This window comes from Petaurus breviceps, unplaced genomic scaffold, assembly GCF_028583685.1.
Source record: "Petaurus breviceps papuanus isolate PSGF00001 unplaced genomic scaffold, PetGlider_PUasm1.0 37, whole genome shotgun sequence".
NCBI lineage: Eukaryota > Metazoa > Chordata > Mammalia > Diprotodontia > Petauridae > Petaurus > Petaurus breviceps.
The window spans coordinates 67,094,486-67,117,976 of record NW_027186296.1 but is presented as its reverse complement, the minus strand read 5'-3'; the positions used below and the strand labels follow the sequence as shown (position 1 = coordinate 67,117,976).

The window sequence follows — 23,491 nt, the reverse complement described above, 5'->3', positions numbered from 1 at the left end:
ACAGATAACCCATGGGAGTCACTGGAGTTCTAGGTCTCCAGCCTCTAACAGGTTCACTCTTGATCTGGTCAGACAGGCAGACACCTTCGGAGGGTTAATAATCAGCTTTATTCTAGTCTAGTCTTCTCAAAGGGTTGCCGATAATGGGAGTACCAGCTCCTATGGCCCTCCCTAATCACCCTTCTCGAAGGGGCCAGCTACCCCTATGTCTCAATGGGGTCAATGGAGACAGGCACAGTTTGTGCATTCCCTAAATCCCCTCAAGTCTTGATAGGGGCCAGTCAAAGCACACACAGATTCCCCTATGGGTTTTCCATGGTTTCCCCCACTCACTTAACCAGTGCCCACTTCCTTTATAGGGCAAAAAACAAAGAAGGCATCTTGTCAACATTAAGTTCACAGGTTAACTTTAGCAATATTGTCATTCTGCAGGAGTGTAGTAAAAATCAATTATGTCACCCCCATATCTCATGGCGCAGCCTCAGTAGGACTGTTTGTCACTATGGTTCTAGGCATTACTATTTAGAATCCTTGGTGCTGTTCTGGGAGTTATTATCTAGTACCTGGAAACTAGACATGCCATGGCTGTGGATCCTGAGAAACTGAACTCTAAAAAGGATAACAGAATCCTCCTTACATACACATGTGTACAGCGTTAATTTCTCTACTAGGCTTCAGTCTTATATCATGACCTATTGGACATTTCAAACTTGAACTGGAAGAATCTCAAATTCAGATGTCCAAAACAATTCATTATTTTTCAAAAAAAAAAATCCTTACCTTCTTTCAAACTTCCCTATTACTTTTGAGGCTAAGACCATCTTTCCAATCATACATATTCATAAACTGAGTCTTATCCTTTACTCTTCACTCCCTCTCATTCCACATATGGAAACAGTGAACAAATATTGTCATTTCTTTCTCCATAACACCTCTCAGATACATGCCCTTCTTTCCTTTCACATGCTATCACCCCTGTTTAAGCCCTCATCATCACTCAGTTAGAATGCTGTATTAGCTTCCTACATGATCTCCCTGCCTCATCTCTCTCTCCTTAAAATCTGTCTTCCACAAAAATGTCAAAGCAAATTTCCTAAGAAACATGTCCCTCTCCTATTCCCATCAATAAACCCCACTGACTCCCTTATTACCTCTAAGATTAAATATAAACTCCTTTTTTAAGCATTTAAATCTCTTTACAACCTGGCACCTTCCTATCTTTCCAGTCTTCTTACACATTACTCCCCTCCATACACTCTTACAGACTGCTCTCTTCCAAATGGTCAGATTCTCCAAGTGCCCTGGCTACAGTTCTGACTCAGTCTTCTCTCCCCACCCCAGCCCCTAAATGCTAGTGCCTTGCACTCTAAGGTTCCTTTCCATCTACTCTTTATGTATCTTGTGTATACCTATTTATTTACACATACTGTCTCCCTCATTAAAATGTAAGGTCGTGGAAGACAGGGACTGTATTGATTTTTTCTTGGCATCCTCAGCACCTAACACAGTGTCTATCACATGCTACATACTTAATAAATGCTTGTTGATTGAAAACACTTGTCTAGTTTGTGAGATGTGTGCTTGCTCTAGAAAGAACAATACTCATTGCTGAAGCCAGGAAATAAAAAATTTTATTTTACATTTATTTTACATTCCTTGTGAATGGGTAACTCCCTAAAGTAGCACACCTGGTCAGACCAATGCAAGATTATTGATTTCCTGTTCCTGATTCAACTTTGTGCCTTGGTTCTCCATTGCCTAGATGCAACTTCCTCTTCCATGTTCTTCCTCTTGATATGTTTCTCCTCGCTCATCATGTATGGAATGTGTATTTAAATTAGCTTGCTCTGCCCTGGGGGTATGCTGGATAATATTAAACAGCTCATTAAACATTGCTTCAGACCTTTTACTCAATCAGAAACCTGGTTCTGTTAGGTCACAGTTCTGATTAGAACCAGTCACCTCTGACTTACATCCTGTTATCACTCCTGCAAAACTGGGAGTAATTTTTAATCCTATGGAAAAGAAGTCCTTTCTTTGTTTCTCACAAGTTCTCATTCATTTCTACCCAACCTAGTTTCATAAATAATTACAAGAGTTGAAAAACCAAAAATCATAGGTATCCCATTGTCCTAGTAGGATCACAGAGTTATAAAAACAGTTCATTGTCGTCTGATCATGTTGGACAAAAGAATGGTCTGGAGGTACAAAAATAAGTTGGGGGACTTTCCAAAAACTCAAGGCATCCCACCCATGCTAGGTTTGGACATGGAATTTGAGTAAAACAGGATGGAGATATCTTTGTCAGAATTCTTGTGGCTACAGAGTAGTGAACATCACATGAAAATTTGAGGCCAATTATGAAGGCATACTATAAGAACCTCTCTTATCTAATTATCCCTATATGATTTATGTAAAATATCAAACCAATTAATACTAATTGAGGAGGAGTCCAAATAAATCATTTCTCACAGTACAACTATAAAAGAAAGAATAGTAAATTCCCTCAAGGAGCTTATATTCTAATGAAAAAAAACCGTCACAGAAGAGGGTAAAACCTAGGGAGGGGCACTTTAATCCTAAAATAATGGGATAGTGAGTGGAGTCTTGGAGAAGCAAATTGACATACTCCTTTCAAAAGAAAATGATGCCAAGAAGTTCTGAGTTCAAATTCTTCCTCAGACACTAGATGTGTGTCAGTCAACAAGGGTTTATTAAGCACTTACTACGTGTTGGGTGCCATATAAGCACTTAGAATACAAATAGAAGTAGAAAAAGTCCCTGTCCTCATGGGAGGGCAAAACATAATAAGAGCACATAACACATAAAGCGAACTAGAAAAGAGAGGGAGAGGAAGTAAGGAGTGAGGAGGATGGAAAAAAAGATTTTCCCAACCCTATCGAGATGAGGTAGCAGAGAAGCCTGGAGAGAGATGAGGACAACTTTAACCTGGGTCTCATCCTTAAATTGGATATTCTGGAAGACACCAGTCAGTCAGAAGGTGAGGCCACAAGGTTGAATGATATTTCTTTTTTTATTTTAAACTTAAATACTAAAACTTAAATATACAAGAAAAGAAAAAGAAATTAATTATAAACTTAAATATTAAAATAAATTCAAAATAAGAAAAGAAAAAAACTATATTGTGCACAGCAGAATGTGAGAGGATTCAAAATATACAATAAATTTCCATTTCAAGAAAGTCTATATAATATATACTATGCATTGTGTTCAGAGCTGTCCATCTTTTCTTTGCCTCTTTGTAAGTTTTGTTTTTTCTCTGCTGTGTTTTTATTTTGTTCTTTTCCCCCCATTCCTCCCCCACTCCTTGAAGATGACAATTAAGTGTAGAGATAGATAGACACATACATGCACATATATACACATATATACCTATACACAGACATATGGAGACATACATGTGTACATGTATACATACAAAGACATATCTATACATACATATACAGGATATTTCTCATGTGAGAAGTGAGCTTCGAGGGTATAGAGGCATTGTAGAGAAAGTCCTGTGGACATGAGTCAGGAGGGTAGCCTAGACCAGGATGAAGACCACCCCTTTGGGACCCTGGGCAAATCACTTAACCCCTCTCAACCTGCTGGTAGGTCTGCCTGCTTCAAGTCTCTTCCCACGTCAATCCACTCTCCATTTAACCATAGGTTCAATCCTGTCACTCCTCTTCTCAATAAACTCCCTCTTGCCTCCAGGATCAATTACAAAAAAAATACTCTATTGACATTCAAAATACTGCATAACCTAGCCCCCTGCTACCTTTTCAGTCCTCTTATACCCTACTCCCCAATTCATATTTCTTAATCCAGTCACACTATCCTCCCAGCTATTCCTCAAACAAGAAACTCCATTTCACAGCTCTGGACATTTTCTGTGGCTGTCCCCTATGCCTCGAATCCTCTCCTTCCTCAGCTCTGACTACTGACTTCTCTGGTTTCCTGTAAGTCCCAACCAAAATCCCACCTTCTATAGAAAGCCTTCCCTAACCCTCTTAGTTCCAGTGCTCTCCCACTTTTAATTATTTCTGGTTCATATTGTACAAAGCTTGTTTGTACGTACTTGTTTGCATGTCATCTCACTGTCTTTTGACAGTTTTTGTAGCCCTAGCACTTAGAACAACGCCTGGCATATGATAGGAGCTTGATGAATGTTTATCAAATTGAATCAATTTCGTCTGTAAAATGAAGATAATGACAGCACCTACCTCACAGGGTTCTCGTATTTGTGTGGTTGTTGTTGTATTAATAAAAATAATGTTATGTAAAATACTTGGCAAACTTTAAAGCCCCATAGCTACATAGAGAAAGGAAAGAGAACTGTGGAGGGCAGATTCAGAAATCAGGTTCAGAGAAAGGCAAGCACCAATAAGAAGGGGGCAAGGACCAGAGAGGAAGTTCTCTAGTTGGGTTTGGTTTCTGATATAAGCAGCCTGACAGTTATCAAGAAAGCTGTGGTCTTTGTGGTCAGAGAGAAGAAAGTAAAGTGAAGAATGACTGGGAGTTTCCTAAACTATTTGTTTCAGGAGAAATATAATTTTCAGGTTAAGAAATGTTTTACTTTGATAGAAAATTGCTGCAGGTAAAGGGAATATAAATTGTTAATCTGCCTTCTTCAAATATTGGAATGCCTTGAGATATACTTACAGTTTTCCTGACTCCATGTACCTCCTTTATCTTACTTGCGGTTTGTAATAGCCTTGGGTAATTTTAATCATTCCAGTGGCCTCAGCTTCTTTAGGACTTGAGAGAGATAATTAGGGAGAAATCAGAAGGCCTTGTTAAGCTCTGCACTGGGAATTTAGAGTTTTTTTGGCAAAGATATTGGAGTGGTTTGCTATTTCTTTGTCCAGCTCACTTTACAGATGAGAAAACTGAGGCAAACAGGGTTAAGTGACTTGCCCAGTATAATAGTAATGGAATTTAAAGATGCCCCTGTATTGGTTTGGTTTTTGGATTGATTGTGTTAAAACCCAGAGCTTGTGAATCCCACTTGTGGGATGGACTTGTTGACATGAAAAGAGAGGGCTGAACTGGGAGGAGCTGGTGACTTGAAGTTAGAAAGGCACAAGCTGAGAAAGAGGCAGAATAATTTTTTGGAAGCAGCATCGTGGAGGCAGAGAGACAGAGAGGATTGCTGAGGGCCAGTTCAAACTGCCCAGGACTTTTGAGAGCTGCCACCCAGAGCTGCCAAGCAATGAAGAGATATGGCTGTTATGCTGGTACTTTGTTTTGATGTTGCTTTGCCAGATTTGTCCACTGGTGAAGGACAGTCCTGTTGTTGCAGAGGTCCTGGAACCTTGCTGCTGGTTCAGGGGTCCAGAGACTGTTCTGCAGACAGGGAATGAATTGCGTTTACTGGTGAAGGACAGTGCTGTTGTTGCAGAGGTTCTAGAACCTTGCTGTTGGTTCAGAAGCCCTGAAGAAGGATTTTCTTGTTGTATGTTTACAGAAATCCTGAAAGAGGATTTTGCTAACATTTTCAGGGGTCCTAGGACTGTTCTGCAGACAGAGAATGAATTAATGAGTACGTTGGCATTGTATATTGTGGCCTTGATAAGCTTTGTCTCCCCAGGAACAAAGATTGCTGAGAACTTGACTCGGGTCAAGATGAAGAAAAGACTTCTCTTTGGGTATTAAATGCTGTGCTTAAGCTTGTTGTAACTCTGGGGTAGATGGCCTATTCAGTTGTGATCCAAGGGTGGGGAACTTTTGACTTTTTTGTGCTTTGTGACTGACCAAATTAATGTACTTTGCTTATGATTGGAAACTAATCTCTAGGGGTAGAGTAGTACTTGGAAGAGGAACTTTGTGATTGACTAAATGAATGTAATGTCCTGGGGTGGAGTAGTATTTGGGAATTATTGAATTACACTTGGTGAATGCTGTATTTTGAATTATGCTATATTTTGATTGTCTCTGTTCTTAATTTGTCACTGAATAAAATGGAGAGCAGCTATGCTGGTATTTTGAACCTTGGGAAGTTGCCTTTGCTTGGAATTACACCCAGGGTCTCACAACTAGCAAGTGTCTAAGGCTTGACATCTTCCTACTTTCAAGCCAGGCACTCTATACACTTTGCCACCTAGCTGCCCCAACTGAGAATAGTCTAGACCATTCCCTGAGGTGAGGGCAGAAGGGGAGATGACATCAAGATTATACTCACCATAACCCAATCTGGTGTTGGTAACTATATTCCTGCTCCCTGGGTGAGCCTTTATAAGGCCAGAGATCCACAGAAATGGCAGCAAAAGGAAACATTTTCAATGAAAGGAGGTCCCTTATCTGCCATCCTGTGATTGAGAGTCAACTATATGTATTCTGTCAGCCAGGGGTATACTAAAGGTCTTCCCCTCTGCAATGGGTGGGGATAAAGACTAAAAAGATGATTGGTCACAAAGAACAGACATCTGTATATAACATTCCCCAATCTGACCAAGGCTTTTGATATTGTCAGTTATGAGGGCTTATGGAGAACTATGTCAAAACTTGGCTGCCTGGAGAAGTTAATCAGTATTGTATGTCAATTTCATGATGGTATGCTTGCCCAGGTTCTGGCTAATGAACAATGTTCTTACACTTTCCCAGACATCAGTGAAGTGAAGTTTAGCATGATATTTCAGCAATGTTTTCAGGTGCCTTCAATGAGAATGAACATAGCATCAAGGTCAGTTACCACAATGATGGTAAATTATTCAACTTGAAAAGGTTATAAGTTAAGACTAAAGTGGAAGGAGAGTTGGTGCATTTTGGTTTGTTTGTCTACAAATAATTGTGCAAGCAATGCAGCCTCTGAAGCTGAGATGCAACAAAGTATGGATCTACTCTTTGGTGTTCTACTGTGCTACTTGGGGCCTAACAACACCAAGAAAACAGAGGTTATCCACCAGTCAGCACCACACCATCCATACATAGAACTACTGTTTACAGCAAATGGAGAAGTTTTAAGTACTGTGGATAAGTTCACTTACCTTGTCAGTATACTTTCCATGAATGTGCACATAAATGATGAGGTCAATGGATGCATGCATGCATTGTCAGAGCTAACTCAGTGTTTGAGAGGTTCCAAAGGAAAGAGGAGGAGGGCAGAGGTATTAGACTGACTACCAAACTGAAGGTCTACAGAGCCATTGTACTGACCTAATTGTTGTATGCCTGTGAAACCTGGATGGTATACCAGTGCCATTACAGGAAACTGAATCACTTCCATTTGAATTGTCTTGGAAAGATTATGATCACTTGGCGGGATAAGGTACCAGACACTGTGGTCCTTTGTCAAACGAAACTGCCAAGGACTTAAACTCTACTGCAGAGAGCACAATTCCGATGTGCTGTTGTTCTTGTTCAAATACCAAATATATATTTGCCTAAAAGACTATTTTATGGAGAACTCAAGCAGGGTGGTCAGAGGAAGTAATACAAAGACACTCTCAAGGTCTCTCTGAAGAACTCTGGAATCCATTATGTGACATAGGAGATGCTGGCAAAGAACAGCTCAGCATGGCATGCCCATATTAAGGAAGGCACTGTGCTCTATGAGTGAAGCAGAACTGCAGTAGCTCAAAAGAAACATGAGATACACAAATTGAGAGACATCTCCGCTCCAAATGTTCATATGGACTATCTGTGGGAGACCTATAGTAGATCCTTCCACCCTTATATTGGTTTGATCAGTCACAGTCAGACATGCTGGGCCTTGAAGTCGACATAGTGATGTCATTTTGGTCCTCTTTGAGAAAGAAGGACAATAACCAAACAAGCATTGTCTTCTCCTATTAGAATGTAAGATCACTGAGGGTAGGTACTTTCTCATGAGGCACGTTTTCATGCACTTTTCCCTTATAAAATTGTAATAATTGTCTTTCTCCTTATATTTATACTTGCAACACTTAGCACATGTGTCATATAGTAAACACTTAATAAAGGTTTGCTTGTTATTATTATTTGTGTTGTTGTTGTTACTAGTTATATAAATATCACACATAGTAGGTGCATTACCTTGTAAATAGCTGGCTTAGTAAATAAAAAACACAGTGCATGTAGTTCAAGAACTAGTATAAAATACAAAAATAATATTTCCCCTGACGGGACTTGCTGGAATGGCAAGCAAAGTAGTACTTTGCTGCTTGTTTCAGCTATTCAAATGCCTTTGAGTCTCACCTTTGATTGTATCAAGAGTCTCTGTTGGAAACAGTATATATTGTGTTGCCCTTAATAGGCCTAACGGAGTTTGAAGACCTTCCTTGCCCTTAATAGGCCTAACCTAATCACATGGAGCCCATGGTGGAAGGAGGTTGTTGAAAGAGTGGAACAGGAAGGAACAGAGCAGAGAAAACCTCGAGCAGAGCTGGGAGCAAGCAGAGCTGAGAGAGAGAATGTTTGTGATGTTGGCACTCTTTTGTTCTGTCTGTGTTGATGTTACTTCATCAGACAGAAGCATTCTGTCCATTGAAAGAAGACTTTACTGCTGTTACAGGAGTCCTGAAAGAGGACTTTACTGTTACAGAAATCATGGAACTTTACTATTGATTTGTGTTTGATTTCTCAAACAGAAGCCTTGTCTGTTGATTTGTGTTACTTTGTCAGACAGAAAGTGAATTGAGATGATAGTGCCAGCAACGTGTGTAAATGTTGTTGTAGCCCTGTTAAGCTTTGTTCTCCTAGAAACAGAAGCTGTGAAAGGAGTGGAGCTGTCCCCAAGAGATGAGATATAGAACCAGGAGCAGAGAGCTGCCTACATGTGAATTCAGGCAAGAGTCAGGAGAATCCAGGCAAGATCAAGTAGTCAGCCCATGGAGGAAGAGCCATGGGGTTTGGAAGCCAGCCTTGAGTCAAGATGAAAGAGGACTTTACTTTGGATACTCTGTATTGACTGAAGAGATGTAACTTACTGTGACCTAGGGGTGGATGGTGTTTGTACTTTCTGCTACCCCTTATGGATGATTGGCTTAAGGATGATTGAAAACTAGCCTTGAGTCAAGGTGAAAAAAGGTTTTACTTGGACACTCTGTATTGACTGAGGAGATTATGATTTACTATGACCTAGGGGTTAATGTGTTTAAGATTATGTGACCACTTTAGTAATAAGTTATTATGTTATATTGTTGTGAATGTTGTGCTTTAGGTTCTTGAATGTTTTGCTTTAGTTTATTGCTGAATAAATTGAGAGTTCACTCTACTATGTGATTAGATCCTTAAAGCTATTCACAACATCAGTCCTCAGGAAAGCTGCTCATGATTGGCCAATACAAGCTAAAGTTCATACACCCTCTTGTAGTGGCAAGCACCCCAGCGTCCCCAGGGTGTCTGCCAACAACTTAGGTTCTTAGATCTGCTTTGATAAAGGAAAGCAACTCAAAATGGGTTAACAAGCTTACTTTAATCAGTCAAACATATGTATTGTTTACCTAGTTCAGGGGGAAAAGGTCAGCACCCCGAACGTCAGAATATACAGACAGAATTATCAAGTCAGAGAAACAGATCAAGTAGACAGATTTCAAACTGTCCAACCATTTCATACATACCAAATCAACATCTGGGTTTCAACATCTGGGTTTTTCAAAGCCGAGGTGGGGCTCTCAACAACGGCTTCCCAGAATCCAGATCAAATCACAGAACACTTCTCAAAGTGAGCCCCCAAAACAAAGCTACACATCAGGGCTTATATAGCCTTCTCCTCACACTGGCCAATCAAGAAGTATCTACTGAAAAACAAGCCTCCCACCCCAGACTCCAGGTGCACTTTAGCCTAGGGGCAGGGAAGATCTTTAAGATTTACATTCCCATTACACCTCTGCATGAGGGATGAAGTGTGAGTGTGTGTGTGTTGTATATATGGAGAGACAGAGAAAGACAGACAGAGAGAGACAAAGAGAGAGAAATGTGAACCCAACCAGGTCTTTACTGTCTCCAAGGCTAGAACTGGTTCTATTTAACTATGCTACTTTTCTCAACTATGTATCAAAATTGTATATTACTTACCAAGTCCTGTAAATGAATGTATTTTCATTAACATTTCATATGATATGAGTATATGAATATAATAAGCATTTTTTAAGTGCTTACTATGTGTTACATACTAGGGATATAAAGGTAAAAGCAAGTATAATAGCTGTCTTCACAAGCTTACATTCTAATTGGAAAAACAACACATAGGACAATAGTATTTAGGGAGGGTCCTTTGGTCCTCAAAATACTGGGATAGTGAGTGAAGTCATAAAGAAGCAAATTTACACATACAGCCCATTCAAGAGATAGTGGTGTCAAGAAGGTGAGTTCAAATTCTGCCTCAGACACTTAACTAACTATGTGTCAGCCAACAAGCTCTAATTAAGTTCTTACTATGTGCTAGGCACTGTGCTAAGTCCTGGAAATATAAATGTGAACTGAAAGAAAGACAATAATTAAACCATATACGAGGAAAAGTGAATGAGAGTGAACTGAGGCTCTTGATCAGGATTTAGAGGCTGTCTTAATACAGGCTTGGGAAAGTTCAGAAGACCAAAATCTCAATACAAGGAAACATGAAGCTCATAGAGCTTTAAGACACTAAATCAGGCCAGTTTTAATGAGAGGAGATACTCACAAAATGGAGGGACTGTCAGGGAGGGTAGGCAAAGGGAAGTATGCTGTGATCCTAAACAGGTCAGGTACCCCACTTGAGCAATGGGGGAAAAGGGCACCTTGTCCCTCAAATCAATAAAATCTGGTGGGAGGGATTAGGGGGAAAAGGGTGTCTTATCCAAATCTTATCCAAAAAGACAAAAAAAATTTCTTAGATGGAGTTGTCACTTCCACCCAATTTCCCATCATTTCCGTACCACCAACCCATTACTCAGTAAAAAAAAACAAAATCAGATTCAGAATAAATAGTTCTCTTCTGTCAGAAAAAGGAGTTTTGGGTCATTACTATGGGTCTTACTCTGGATGACTCAAGGATTTTGAGATTTGCAAGTTATCAGAGTGAGAAGGCTCCTGGGGTCATTACAGAGAGAGTAATTTAAAAGTCGTTAAGATATTTTATATAGTACAATGAATTAATTAAATGTAAGTACTTGTAAAGTAAATTTAATTATTTGTATTCATTTTCAATATTAATTTTTAGCAAATGATATCTTTTTTTAGAAATAGAAGTTTACAGATATATGTATAGTTAGATTCTTCATTTTGCATGCTCATTTTTCTTATCCCCTTAGGGTCTTATGGTGAACACTTACACCATAAAAAATGAAAGTTACTTTATCTTAACAGACAGGAAATAACTGCTCATTGATGCGAGGATGATTTCTCTTTGACCTGTTAGAGAAAAGATCAAACAAATCAAATAAGATACCATAACATGCAATAAAAACAGCACTAATTTGACCTATTAAAACAAACTGTTGATGCAGAAAAAATGAGAAATAGATCAAGAAATACACACAAATGTAGACTATCATCACTTCCAAAGAAAGTAAAATGTATATGTCAAACCATTATCACGAGTCCAGAAGAGCCTAGAAACTTTGTCTTGGCCAGCAAATACTTGATCCTCTCCAGGTTGCATTCCAGAAAACTTTTCCTTCTACAAGCTTACTCCAAACCTGGAATTTACACATTGGAACTACCCCCTGTCTCCTTTGACCTGTCCCTCTGAGTGAATGATTCCTTTAAAGAAGGTGTACAGGCCAGCTATATCTCATTCCTCTCTAGGCTGTACTTGGGACTTTCTCTACCATGCCCCCACACCCATTAAAATATATGCTTCTTGAGGAGGAGGAATTTTCTTTCTTTCTGCTTGTATTTGTATTCCTAGTGCTTGGCAGAGTGTCTGGCACATAATAAGTGCTTAATAAATGTTTGTTGACTGACTGACTTGATCCCCTTGCCAAGTGGAGTGATTTGGCAGCCAAGGACAATATAAGTTTAAAATAAAAATTCATTTGCAAAATCTTATAGAAGAGGATAGTAAAAGGTTATGAGCAAAGTCTCCTCGTAAACAGAAAGAAGGGATGAAGAAAATATGAGTTTATAGAAAGCTTAGTGAGAGACTCAGCTGAGCAAGATCATCCTGAGAGCATTTAAGGATAAAACTAGGAGGAAAACAAATAGATGAAAAATATAATAACAAAAAATCTGTCAAGATTTCTATAACAAACCATTTTCTCTGGCAATGATAATATAAACACAACATTTGTAACTATAACATCACAGTCAACAAGCTTTTTTAAAGCACTTTCTACGTGCCAGGCATTGTACCAAGCACTGAAGATACAAAGAAAGGTGAAGACAGACTGTCTTCGAGGTCTCACAATCTAGTAGAGGGAGACAACATGCAAATGACCACATACAAACAAGATAGATAGATGGATGAATGGACGGACAGATAGGGAGATAGCTGGAAGACAGATACATATATACATGGCTATGTGTGTGCATATGTGAGATATACACAAATTAGAGGTAATCTCAAAGAGAAGTACTTAGCACTAGGAGATCAGAAAAGGCATCTTAAGAAGGTAAAATTTTACCTGAGACCTGAAGAAAGCAAGGGAAAATAAAAGGCAGAGATGAGGAAGGAGAGAAATCTGGGCATAAGGAATAGCCAATGAAATGCAGCCTAGAGATGAAAGGTCTTATGCAAGGAACAGCAAGGAGGTTACAGTCACCATATCATAAGGTTCATGATGGTGAGTAAAATGTAAAAAGATTGTAACGATAGGAAGTGACTAAGTAATGAAGGGTTTTAAAAGCCAAATAAAAAATTTTGCATTTTGTCCTGAAGGTATTTTATTGAACAGGAGAGTGGATAGTTAAGCCCTGATTATTAAAGTAATCACTTTAATAGCTGTAGCTGAATGGAGAATGGACTGGATTGGAGAGAGATAAGGCAAGGGAAGCAACCAAATTCAGTGGTTGTTCAGTCATTTTTCAATTGGGCCAGACTTCATGGGGTCTAGTTATTTGTCATTTCCTTCTCCAACTCATTTTACAGAGGAGGAAACTGAGGCAAACAATGTTAAGTTGCCCAGGGTCATACAGTTAGTAAATATCTGAGGCTGGATTTGAACTCAGAATGATGAGTCTTCCTGGCTTAAGTCTGCCATTCTATCCACTTACTCTAACCAAGAGGATTAGCTGTGTTCTTTCTGTGTTCTAAGAAATATAGGTCCTTGCTTTCTACCCACTCTGCAATGCACAGTAAGGACTGCCAGGCATTTCTATTCACCCTATAGTAGAACTCTGGTATGTGTTGTTCTCTCTAATTACAATATGAGATCTTTGAGAAAAAGAACTGGTTTTGCTTTTCTATTTTTATTCCTAGCACTTCCATTTACTTTGCTTAGCACAAAGTGGGCCCTCAATACATGATTTTCCATCCTAAGTCTCCCAGGTTACAAGTCTGGGTGATTAGGAAGATAGTGGTATCAGCAACAAAAGATCAAAGGTGGGGGAGGGGCAGGTTTGGGCAAGTTCATGACTTTAATTTGTATGGGCTAAGAAACCCCTCCCAGGTTGATATGTGACAAGACCCCAGAAATTGAAAAAGAATTGGAAATGCTTAGAAAATCAGGAAATTCAATTAAAAAAAAAAAACTTGAAAGAAAATGAAGAGAGGATTATCAGAGGCAGCCAAGTGGTACAGTGGATATAGTCCTGGGTCTGGAGTCAGGAAGACTCAAGTTTAAATCTGGTCTGAGAAATTTAATAGCTGTGTGAGCCTGGGCAAGTCATTTCACCACTACCTCAGTTTCCTCAACTGTGAAATGGAGATAATTATAACACCTACCTCCCAGGGTTGTGAGGATCAAACAAGTAAGCACTTATCACAGTGCTTAGCATTATGGAGAATTTCTTAAAGGATGTTGTTGTTGAGTTGTTCTTCAGTTGTGTCCAACCCTCCATGTCCCCATTTAGGGTTTTCTTGGCAAAGATACTGACATGATTTGCCATTTCCTTTTCCAGTTCATTTTATAGAGGAGGAACTAAGGCAAACAGGGTTAAGTGACTTGCCATGTGTCTAAGATCTCATTTCAACTCAGGAACATGAGTCTTCCTGGCCCCAGACCTAGAGCTCTATTCACTGGGCCACCCAGCTGCCCTACTTAAATGTTAGTTGTTATTAATGGTTTCAATCAGATGACCCCTGACATTCCTTCCAAACTCTGAGCTTCTAGGTTACTTCTCTTCTTCCTAACCAGGTAAGCTATCTAAGTAGGAAATCAGGACCAGCAAAAAAAGCTCTCAAGGAAGTTATTTATATCCAGGACCTGTCTTCTCAGTTTGCTCAGTGGAGCTTTGCACCTTGCCCTACTCTAGGGCTTTAAGTTCAGGTTGTCCTCATGCTGCTCTGCTCTAGTACTTAAATAAAAATATCCTAGAAGAACAGTAGTAGAGATCAGCATTTTATAGTTTCTAAAGCTCTTTCATATACATTCCCCTTATTTGATCTCCACACCACTGTGAAGCAAGCAGAGTATGTTTACTCCCATTTTATAGGTGAGCAAACTGAGATTCATGGAGATGAAATGACTTGCCCAAAGTCACCCCACTTACAAGTGTCAGGACTAGAATCCAGGATTTCTGACACCTACTCCAGTAGTTTCCCCAGAGCTACTTCATTTTAGGTGCCTTATAGGCAAAAAGTCAATTTAAGTACATCATTGAGGTCCTATGAGTGGGAACAGGTAGGAGTGGTCATATGGCTAGATTGCTTCATTAGTAATTACTAAATATAAAAAGACTTAAAGAAAGGTTTCAAGCATGTTGGTTGGAAATCCCTTATGGAGCAGCCATGGAAGAACATGGAGAAGAAACACAAAGAATGAGAGAGCACAGGTGGGTTATAATCTGCACCAGTGGAAGCATTCCCTACAGCAATAAGATCACAGACCTGCTGAAACTGAGTTAACGCATTTTCTGTTGGGTGACTCATGAATGCACCTGAGTAGCCTCTTTTCCAAACTCATAAGCATAGTGCTTTTTGGGTTCCCTCACTGTTCCTTCCCCAACCTTCACTTAGCTGTCAAGTCAGGTCCCAAGAGGGAGGCCGCTCCGTCTCTCCTAAGGGATCTAGAGTTATATAGCTTATAAGCCCCCACCTATGTGATTACTAGTTGATAACAATGTCAGCCAGACCTAATTAGCTTTTGGAAAGGGATATTTACTGGTTGGTTGTTAGCCTTCTATCTCAAAGAGGACAAAAATAACAGCACTATGTTAGAGTCAAGTTATAGTATATCTGTGGCTGACCAGACCAATAAGAGCTAGGAATGCTCTAACACAGGTCTGGCACAAATAGGCCATGTGAATATTTGGGATGGATTCTCCAAATTTGTGTATCTCATGTTTCTTTTGATCTACTTCAATTCTGTTGGTGTTGTTAAGTCAAAATTAGCACAAGTAGCAGAGAAATGATCCATGCATTGTTTCATATCAGCTGCACAATCATTAGCAAACAAAAATCATGCACCAACTCTGCCTTCACTTTAGTCTTGGCTTGGAGCCTTTTCAAGTTAAATAATTCATCATTAGTGAGGTAACTAACCTTGATGCTGTGTTTGTCCTTACTGAAAATGTCTGACAAAAATTGCTGAAAACATAAAGCTAAAAAGCATGGTAGCAAGCACATAGTCCTGTTTCACTCTGTTAGTGACTGGGAAAGTGTGAGACGCATCATGCATTATGCAGTATGTGGGCAAACATGCCATTATGAAATTGATGTACAATACTGATGAACTTCTCCAGGCAACCAATTTTGACATAATTTTCCATAATCCCTCACAACTAACAGCATCAAAGGCCTTGGTCAAGTTGACAAACATTATATACAGGCCTCTGTTCTGCTCCTGGCATTTCTCCTGGAGTTGTTGGGCAGCAAACACCATATTAACATTCCTTGGCCCTTTCTGAAGCCCTACTGGCTCTCATGTAGATGACCATCTTCCAGGTGAAGGATCAGCCTATTAAGGAGAACTCTGGCAAGAATCTTGCCAGCAATAACTAAGACAGAGACCCCCCTGTGACTGGAACAGGACAATCTATTTCCTTTACCTTTATAAAGATGGACAACAGAGGCATCCTTGAAGTTCTAGGAGGTAACATCCTCTTCCCATACAACATTGAAAATTTCAGTCAGCTATTGCATAAGCAATGGGTCCTCCTCCCTGTATATCTCAGCTGTAATAGAATTAGCACTAGGTGCTTTACCTCAGGAAAGGAGCTTAATAGAATTCAAAAGCTCTTCCTCAATTGGAAATTTTGTTTGAGAGGAAATGACTTCAACCTTGATTGATGACTTGTCTGCAGAGAACACAATGAAAGTGTTCAGCCTGTCCGCCCAGGATTATGTCCTTATCACTAATCAAAGTTGCTCTATCAGTGATTAGTAGTGGAGATGGATAATAAGTCTTTGGCCCATAAATAACTTTAAGGGCATCATAAAAATAAAGGTGTGGCCACTGCTCCTGATTCACCTCCTTACAGCCACAGGTAAGAGATAGATCAGGTGGTCACCAAAAGTGGAAAGTAACCCTCATACCAGAGGTGCCAGTCTTCCCTGAACATACCCCACACCCCACTACACTGCACTGAGGTATAATAAAAACTGATACAAAATATCCCCCCAAAGTTTGTGACACACTCTCCTACTAGTACACATGAAGTCCAAAGGAAAGTGGGCTCCAGTTTAAAGACTACATGTTGCAAAGGAGTAACACAGCTTTCCTTTAGTCCTCATAATGTTCTCCTTGGCTCTAGCACAGCTTCTCTTTCTGTGTTCCTTGTAAAGACTTGAAACTACTTTTCCTCAGTTCCTGGAAATTGATGTATAACATGATGTATAACACCGTGCCAACTATACTGAGAATAATGCTAGGACCAGGCTGCTAACAGGAAGTTTGAAGTCTGCTGGCCCTTACAAGGTCCTCCTCTGATCAAAGGGACAAGAGAGATGCCAAGGTACTATCCTGTATTCAAAGTAATTCATTCTCAGAGTCTTGGCTAGAGGCTTCCACTATGAAACTGCCAGATGCCTGAATGCCAAAGTTCCAAATTTGCTCATTATTTTATAGATGACCCGCTGGCTGTGAACAAGTCTCCTCAGCAAATACCCATACACTTCCTGTGCAACATTACACTTTTTCATTCAACAGCTTTCAAGGACTTCTAAACTGATCATGGACTTGTTGAATTTAGTCTAAAGCCTATTATGGATTCACCAGAGATGTCAGCCTTGATCCAACCTACTTTATTGATTATTCTCACCTCACAAAAGCATTAGAGCATAGTTTCTTCTCATTTTAAGTGAGGTGGGAAGAGCTGTTCTAATCCACCCCCACTCTCACATGCCTATTTTCCAACTGTCAACTTTGTCCCTTCCTTCTTTGATTCTAACATTTTTCTTAAGCTATGACTTAACAAAATGTCCTTGGTGCCATCTGAGTTAAAGTTTAAAACACAAGGTTCTGAATTTTCAAGTTCCCTTGAGATAAGGATGGGTTCTAACTTTTCTGGTTCCCAGGAATGATTCTGAACAGAAGTCCATTTGAAGAGAGAGAAAATGGAAGGTAGATGAGAGGAGACAGACTACACTGTAAAGTAGTTCAAAAGGTTTACATTTTTAAAATCTCAATTTTGTTGGAATGAAGAGCACTTACATGACGTGGTCTCATGAGATAAGTCTCTTTGAATTCATCAGAGGACAAATCTGAAAATTGATTCAGTGCCACTGAAAAGAAGTTTCAAAAAATTTTCAATATACATATACCAGAGAAGGAACAATAAAATGCTTTGTTCACATGACCTTTCTTTATTTCTTTAGCCTTTTTCTGAATTTTTTAACCCTTTCAATTTTTGGTTACTCGTGTACTTATGTTACTTCTTTAATTTGCATAAGAATAACCTGGATTTACATAAGAGAAACTTGGATGCAGGTCTTCCTAGTATCCCCTAATATACCCATAGTTGGCATCTCTTTCTTCCCCTTTCCAAGCCTAGTAACTCAGCCATATGGCCTCTGGTACCCCTTTGGGCTTTCAGTTACAACAATCAGAGCCTTCAGAGAATCTTGGCCCTCACCCTAGGGAACTCATTCCAACAGTCTGGACAAGAACACTTGGGCTTTTTATACATTACTCTTCCAATACTTCAACAATGAATTTAATTTTTAAAAATCATTGCAAAATATTCCCACTCCCCCATTATATCAAATATTTGGGGTCAGGACTAGTTTAGGCTAGAGCAGTCATTTAAATTTGATATTAGAATACAATAATAAATAAGCTATAATAGATTAAATAAAATTACAAAGGATACAATTCTTAATTAAATTCAAATAAAATGCCCCACTTCCACATTCACTACAGTAGTTAGTGAGGAAAGTGTCCCTACAGAGCATGGTAATTTTGCTATAAATCCCAATACATCAGTTCCCCATACTCTGGGGCTTTATGCTTCAGGGGCCAAGGAAGGCAAACCAATAATTCAAAAGCCACCAAACCACCTAAATCCCAAGGATGACCACTCTGCCACTTTAAAGGGAAATCAGTTTAGATTATACATAGCAATGTATACATTGTTTCTCCTTATAGTAAGAACAAGAGTAGTAGTAGAATTTTAGTAGTTCCCACTGCAAGGAAAAACAATGTATATGTATATAAATAGATACCACATATAGATATAAAGTCAATACAAGATAATTATCACAGTTTTATTATGTACCAACTGATGTCCTCTCAAACTCCTAGTTCATTAACTCCCATGATCTACTTTCATTCCTTCTCAGCCACATATGGTTTTGATCATACATACACTTGATTTCACCATTATCCATTTGTGTTCATCCTCCATTACCCAGAATCCTGAATTTCCTCTCCTTTGACCACAAGCTCCTGACATTCTACTTCATTCCTGGTAAACCTTTCTTTTATTCCTCATCCCAATCTTTGGTCTTTCAGGTTCTACTTGTTTTGGCTTCACTTCCATCCTTTTGCAGTCTTGATCATAGAGCACATCAGTCAACACACATTTATTAAGCACATTACATTCCTCTATGCCAAGTACAGTGCAAAGAAATGGGGACCCAAAGGGCTGGTCAGCTATGCACTGCCCTCTGTCCTGACTCTCCTGTCTCTTTCTCCTATCATTTCTCAGGCTTTGCCAAGGCCCTTCCCTGCAGTTCTGCCATCACCTGCTTTCTCTTTTCTTCATCATGCTCTGCTGAGCACTGCTGGAAGAAGTCCTATAAGTCTACTGACTAAATCCACTCCAAGTGTGTTATTTAAACTTCACTGGAGCCTCAGTGCTGCTGGGTCAATCTTCTCTGATTGACCCAGTAACATTCCTGTTTTTTTGGTTGTTGCTTTTTGGAGGGGGGAAGGTAGGGCAATTGGGGTTGTGACTTGCCCAAGGTCACAGAGCTAGTTTTTTGGGTTAAGTGTCTGAGGCCACATTTGAACTCAGATCCTCCTGACTCCAGGGCCAGTGCTCCATTCATTGTGCCACCTAGCCACCCCCCAGTAACATTCCATAGAGGTCATTATAAAGCTTCTCTTCTTAACCTTCCTATCCCACCCTCTCCAACCCCTTTCAGAACAGGACCTCCTGTTAACACTTTATAAATAAATGCCTTTCATCAGGAATTCCCTCTTCTCCCCTATTCTACATCTCAGAAAACCTCTCTGTGTCATCCACCATTCTTCCTTTGCTCCAGCCTCTAAGAAGATGTAACTTTTTTCCCTCTAATTGTGCTCCTGGTGCCCTTTCTCTCCTCTTCAATCCCTCCTCATCTTCTGGCTATTTGCCTGCAGCCTAGAGGCCTGCTGGGGTCTCCCCATAGGTACATAACCCACACTCGACTAGCCACTCTCTCAAGCTATACATAGTCCCATATCAGTGTGTCATTTCACAGCCAAGCTCCCAGAAAAAGCTGCTCATATCGCTGCCTCCACTTCCTAACCTTTCATCCCCTTCTTTTAAGTTGCCTTTAGGAGCTACCACCGGGAAATTGTTCTGTCCAAGTTTATTTGTGATCTCATTGACCAAATCAAATTGCCTTTTCCATTCCTCATCATTCTGGATCTCTTGGCAGTTTTTGATCTTGTTCACCACTCCCTTCTCATCTCCTCACTTAGCTGTCCAGATATTGCTCTCCCATGATCTTCTTTTCAGTCTCCTTTGCTGGATTCACCACTCATGCCCTACTTCCTTGACTCTGGGTTTCCCACAAGGTTTTCTATGGATCTTCTCATCACTTTCTCTCAGCTCAGTCATCATGTCTATCTAGATCATTCCCTTATCTTTATGTTCAGTACTAGTCTCTCTTGAGCTCTCGCTGTCTATCATTAACTCCTTGATGGACATTTTTCTCCACCTGGATGTCCCTCTATAACTAAAAATGTCTGGACTGGAATTCATTGTCTTCCCCACCTAAACATGCTTTCCTCCAAATTTCTCCATAGACAACTAGTTTTCTAATCTCAGAATCACCCTTGATTCTGCACTCTCCCTTCTATTTAATCAGTCACCAAGTTTTGTCAATGAATAACAATAGTAGCTAACATTTATATAGGGCTTACTCTGTGCCAGGCACTGTCCTAAGTGCTTTTCAATTGTTAAGCCATTATTATTATTATCTCATTTGATCCTCACAGAAACCTTGGGAGATAGGTGTCATCATTATTCCCACTTTATAGATGAGGAAACTGAGGTTCAAGGATTTACTCAGGGACACACTGCTAGTAAGTATCTGAGGACAGATCTGAACTCAGCTCTTCATCCCTCCAGGCCCAGTGCCCTATCCACTGCACCAACCAGCTGCCAGTTCTACCTCTACAACACTTCTCACATTTGTTGCCTCTCCACATCCAAGGTCTTCATATCTCTTTCCTTGGCATTTCAAATAGATTCCTAATTAGATTCCTGGTTTCTGGTTTTTTTTTTTCCTGTCCAGGTCAAACTCCACACAGATGCCAAAATAATCTTCCTAAAGCACAGGTCTGAACCTGTCATTCACTTGCTCATTCAGGGTCATCCTGTTGTCTCTAGGATGAAATACAAAATCTTCTCCTTGGCATCTTAGGCCCTTCAGTCCATCAGCTCACTCTTCCAGACACTTGGTGGGGTACCTTTCACTGAATCAATATTGCAGTCATTCATGCCACCAGGCTAAATGTCGCACTTTCTGTTTTCTGAGCTCAGCATTCCATATTTTCCCTTTCTACCTTTTCACAGGTCACTACTCATTCCTGAAATGTACCCAGTCCTTTTTTTTTTTTTTAATTTTTAGCTTGCTTCAAGATCCAAATCAAGTTAGCTTCTCCAGAAGTCTTTGTTGTTTGTTCCCCCTGCTTGTTAGTAAATATGTTACATATCATCACTAGAACATAAGCTTCTTGAAGGCAGAGGCTCTTTTTCCATTTGTCTCTGTATCACTAACTCTGAGTACAATGCCCAGCATACAATAAAGACTTACTATGCTTTTCCCACCCATGACTGCTGAACTCCACCCTACCCTCACCTCCTAGCCTATGGCCCATTGGGTTGACATGTGGAGCAACTGCCCACAGGCCAGCACCCCTCTTGCCTCCAAGGGACCTCTCACCATGATACCTTCTTCTGGGACTTATCTTCCTCCCATTTGTGCTCTCTAGGGGACAAACCATTCCCTATCTTGGAGGCATCAAGCCTCTTTAACAGGTTGAGCTAACCTTGCACACCTCTGAAAAGTGAATTTGATTCGTGCATAAAAATTCCTAGTTATATCTCATTTCATACCATGGTAACACACTATCATTTCTTATACACACATATAAACACACACAAATTGTATTATATCCCCTGTGGCTGGCACATAGTAGGTTCTTTTTTTTTTCTTTTATTGGAGGGCAATTGGGGTTAAGTGGCTTGCCCAAAGTCACATGGCTAGTAAGTGTGTCAAGTGTCTGTGGCCGCATTTGAACTCAGGTCCTCCTGACTCCAGGGCCAGTGTTCTACTCACTGTGCCACCTAGCTGCCCTCACATAGTAGGTTCTTAATAAAATACTTGTTGACTGGTTCAAGATTCATATAAAAGCACAAGAAACCATTTTGTGGTTAATCAATATCCTTCAGTTTATATTCTCCTGCTGTTTTCTAACATTTTACCACCCCCAGTTCCCAGAGAAATATTAAAAATAATTTTACTGCAGTACTTTTGTATGAGTGATTCCCAGCATTGTGTTTATCAATCATTCTCTTATTTTCAAGAAAATTCTGTAGTCTTTGAGGATACTCTGTTGAATCATATTCCTTGTGGTACTAAAAAAAAAGCAACATAAGAAACCTAAATTAAGAAAGCAGCAAAAGTTAACAAAATACTTTAATTTTTTTTTGTAGTATAAAAAGGGAAGATCTTGGGGAGGCTAGGTGGCTCAGTGAATGGAGCACCAGCCCTGGGGCCAGGAGGACCTGGGTTCGTGTCTGGCCTCAGACACAACACAAAAGCTAGTCGTGTGACCTTGGGCAAGTCACGTAACCCCGATTGCCCTCTAAAAGCAAAAAAAAAAGGGAAAATCTTTACTGCTTAGTTATTTTATTAAAAGGCCATTTCAACATTGGAGGAAGGGGGGTAGTGTTGGTGTTTTTTTGTTTGTTTGCTTTTAGAGGCAATTGGAATTAAGTGATTTGTCCAGGGTCACATAGCTAATTAAGTGTCAAATGTCTGAGACTGGATTTGAACTGAGGTCCTCCCTGATCCAAGGCTGGTGCTCTATCCACTGAGCCACCTAGCTGCCCTGCTTGTTGTTGTTGTTTAATGAATGTCCAATGCCTGCAATGAGTGAGTCTTGCTCACTCCCAAATGCTTTTGCTGGTATTCGCTGACTGACCTGGATGATCTTTGCACCCCATACTGACCTAAATCAGTTTTTCCAGTCAACTGTTCTGCAAAACGTAGTGCTTCTTTACCCCATCAGTTCCTGGGAAAGACTGTCCATTCTTTACCCTAATTCTTCCCTGAAACTTCTCTTTGTGTTTTTCAAGTACAAATTATTCCTGCCTCTCCTAGGCTCAGGCTTCCTTTAGTACCTTGTACTAAGGTGCCTCAGCACTAGTGTCTGATTTTCTTCCTAATAAAACTTTTCTTCCTTCAACTCAGCTTGTACTCCACTGCATTTTAGGGGTGGGCTTCCCTGGGATAACACCCTTAAAGAGAAAGGGTGGTTCAGTCAGTCATTAACATAACACAGTAATAATAGATTGATATTAAAAGCAGCAGACCCTATGCCCAAATTCACTACTGTAGGCAATTATAATGAAAATATATGTCAATAATTATAATCAGCTGCTTAGTTTTCATTAATTGACATTTTATTTGATAAATATTATTGTAGAAAGACTGTTGATGAGTTGGAAAATCCTTTCTCTTTATATTTGTTATCACAATTGACTTCATTTCTTAGGAAATTTTTGAGATTTTAAAAGATCACAAAAGAAATAATGTCTGAGGCAG

The 23,491-nt window shown here is 39.8% G+C and overlaps 1 protein-coding gene and 1 long non-coding RNA gene across 2 annotated transcripts in view; one reads left to right on the top strand and one right to left on the bottom strand.

Annotated features, from left to right (window-relative positions):
- CTSH (cathepsin H) overlaps positions 1-23,491 on the top strand; it is a 103,606-nt gene that overhangs the window by 17,640 nt on the left and 62,475 nt on the right. The window lies entirely within an intron of this gene.
- On the bottom strand, positions 11,076-22,334 carry LOC138169309 (uncharacterized). Its single transcript, XR_011170322.1, has 3 exons — positions 22,194-22,334; positions 17,661-17,731; positions 11,076-11,319 (listed from the first exon to the last, which is right to left on the bottom strand). It is a non-coding gene; the product is annotated as an uncharacterized lncRNA (long non-coding RNA).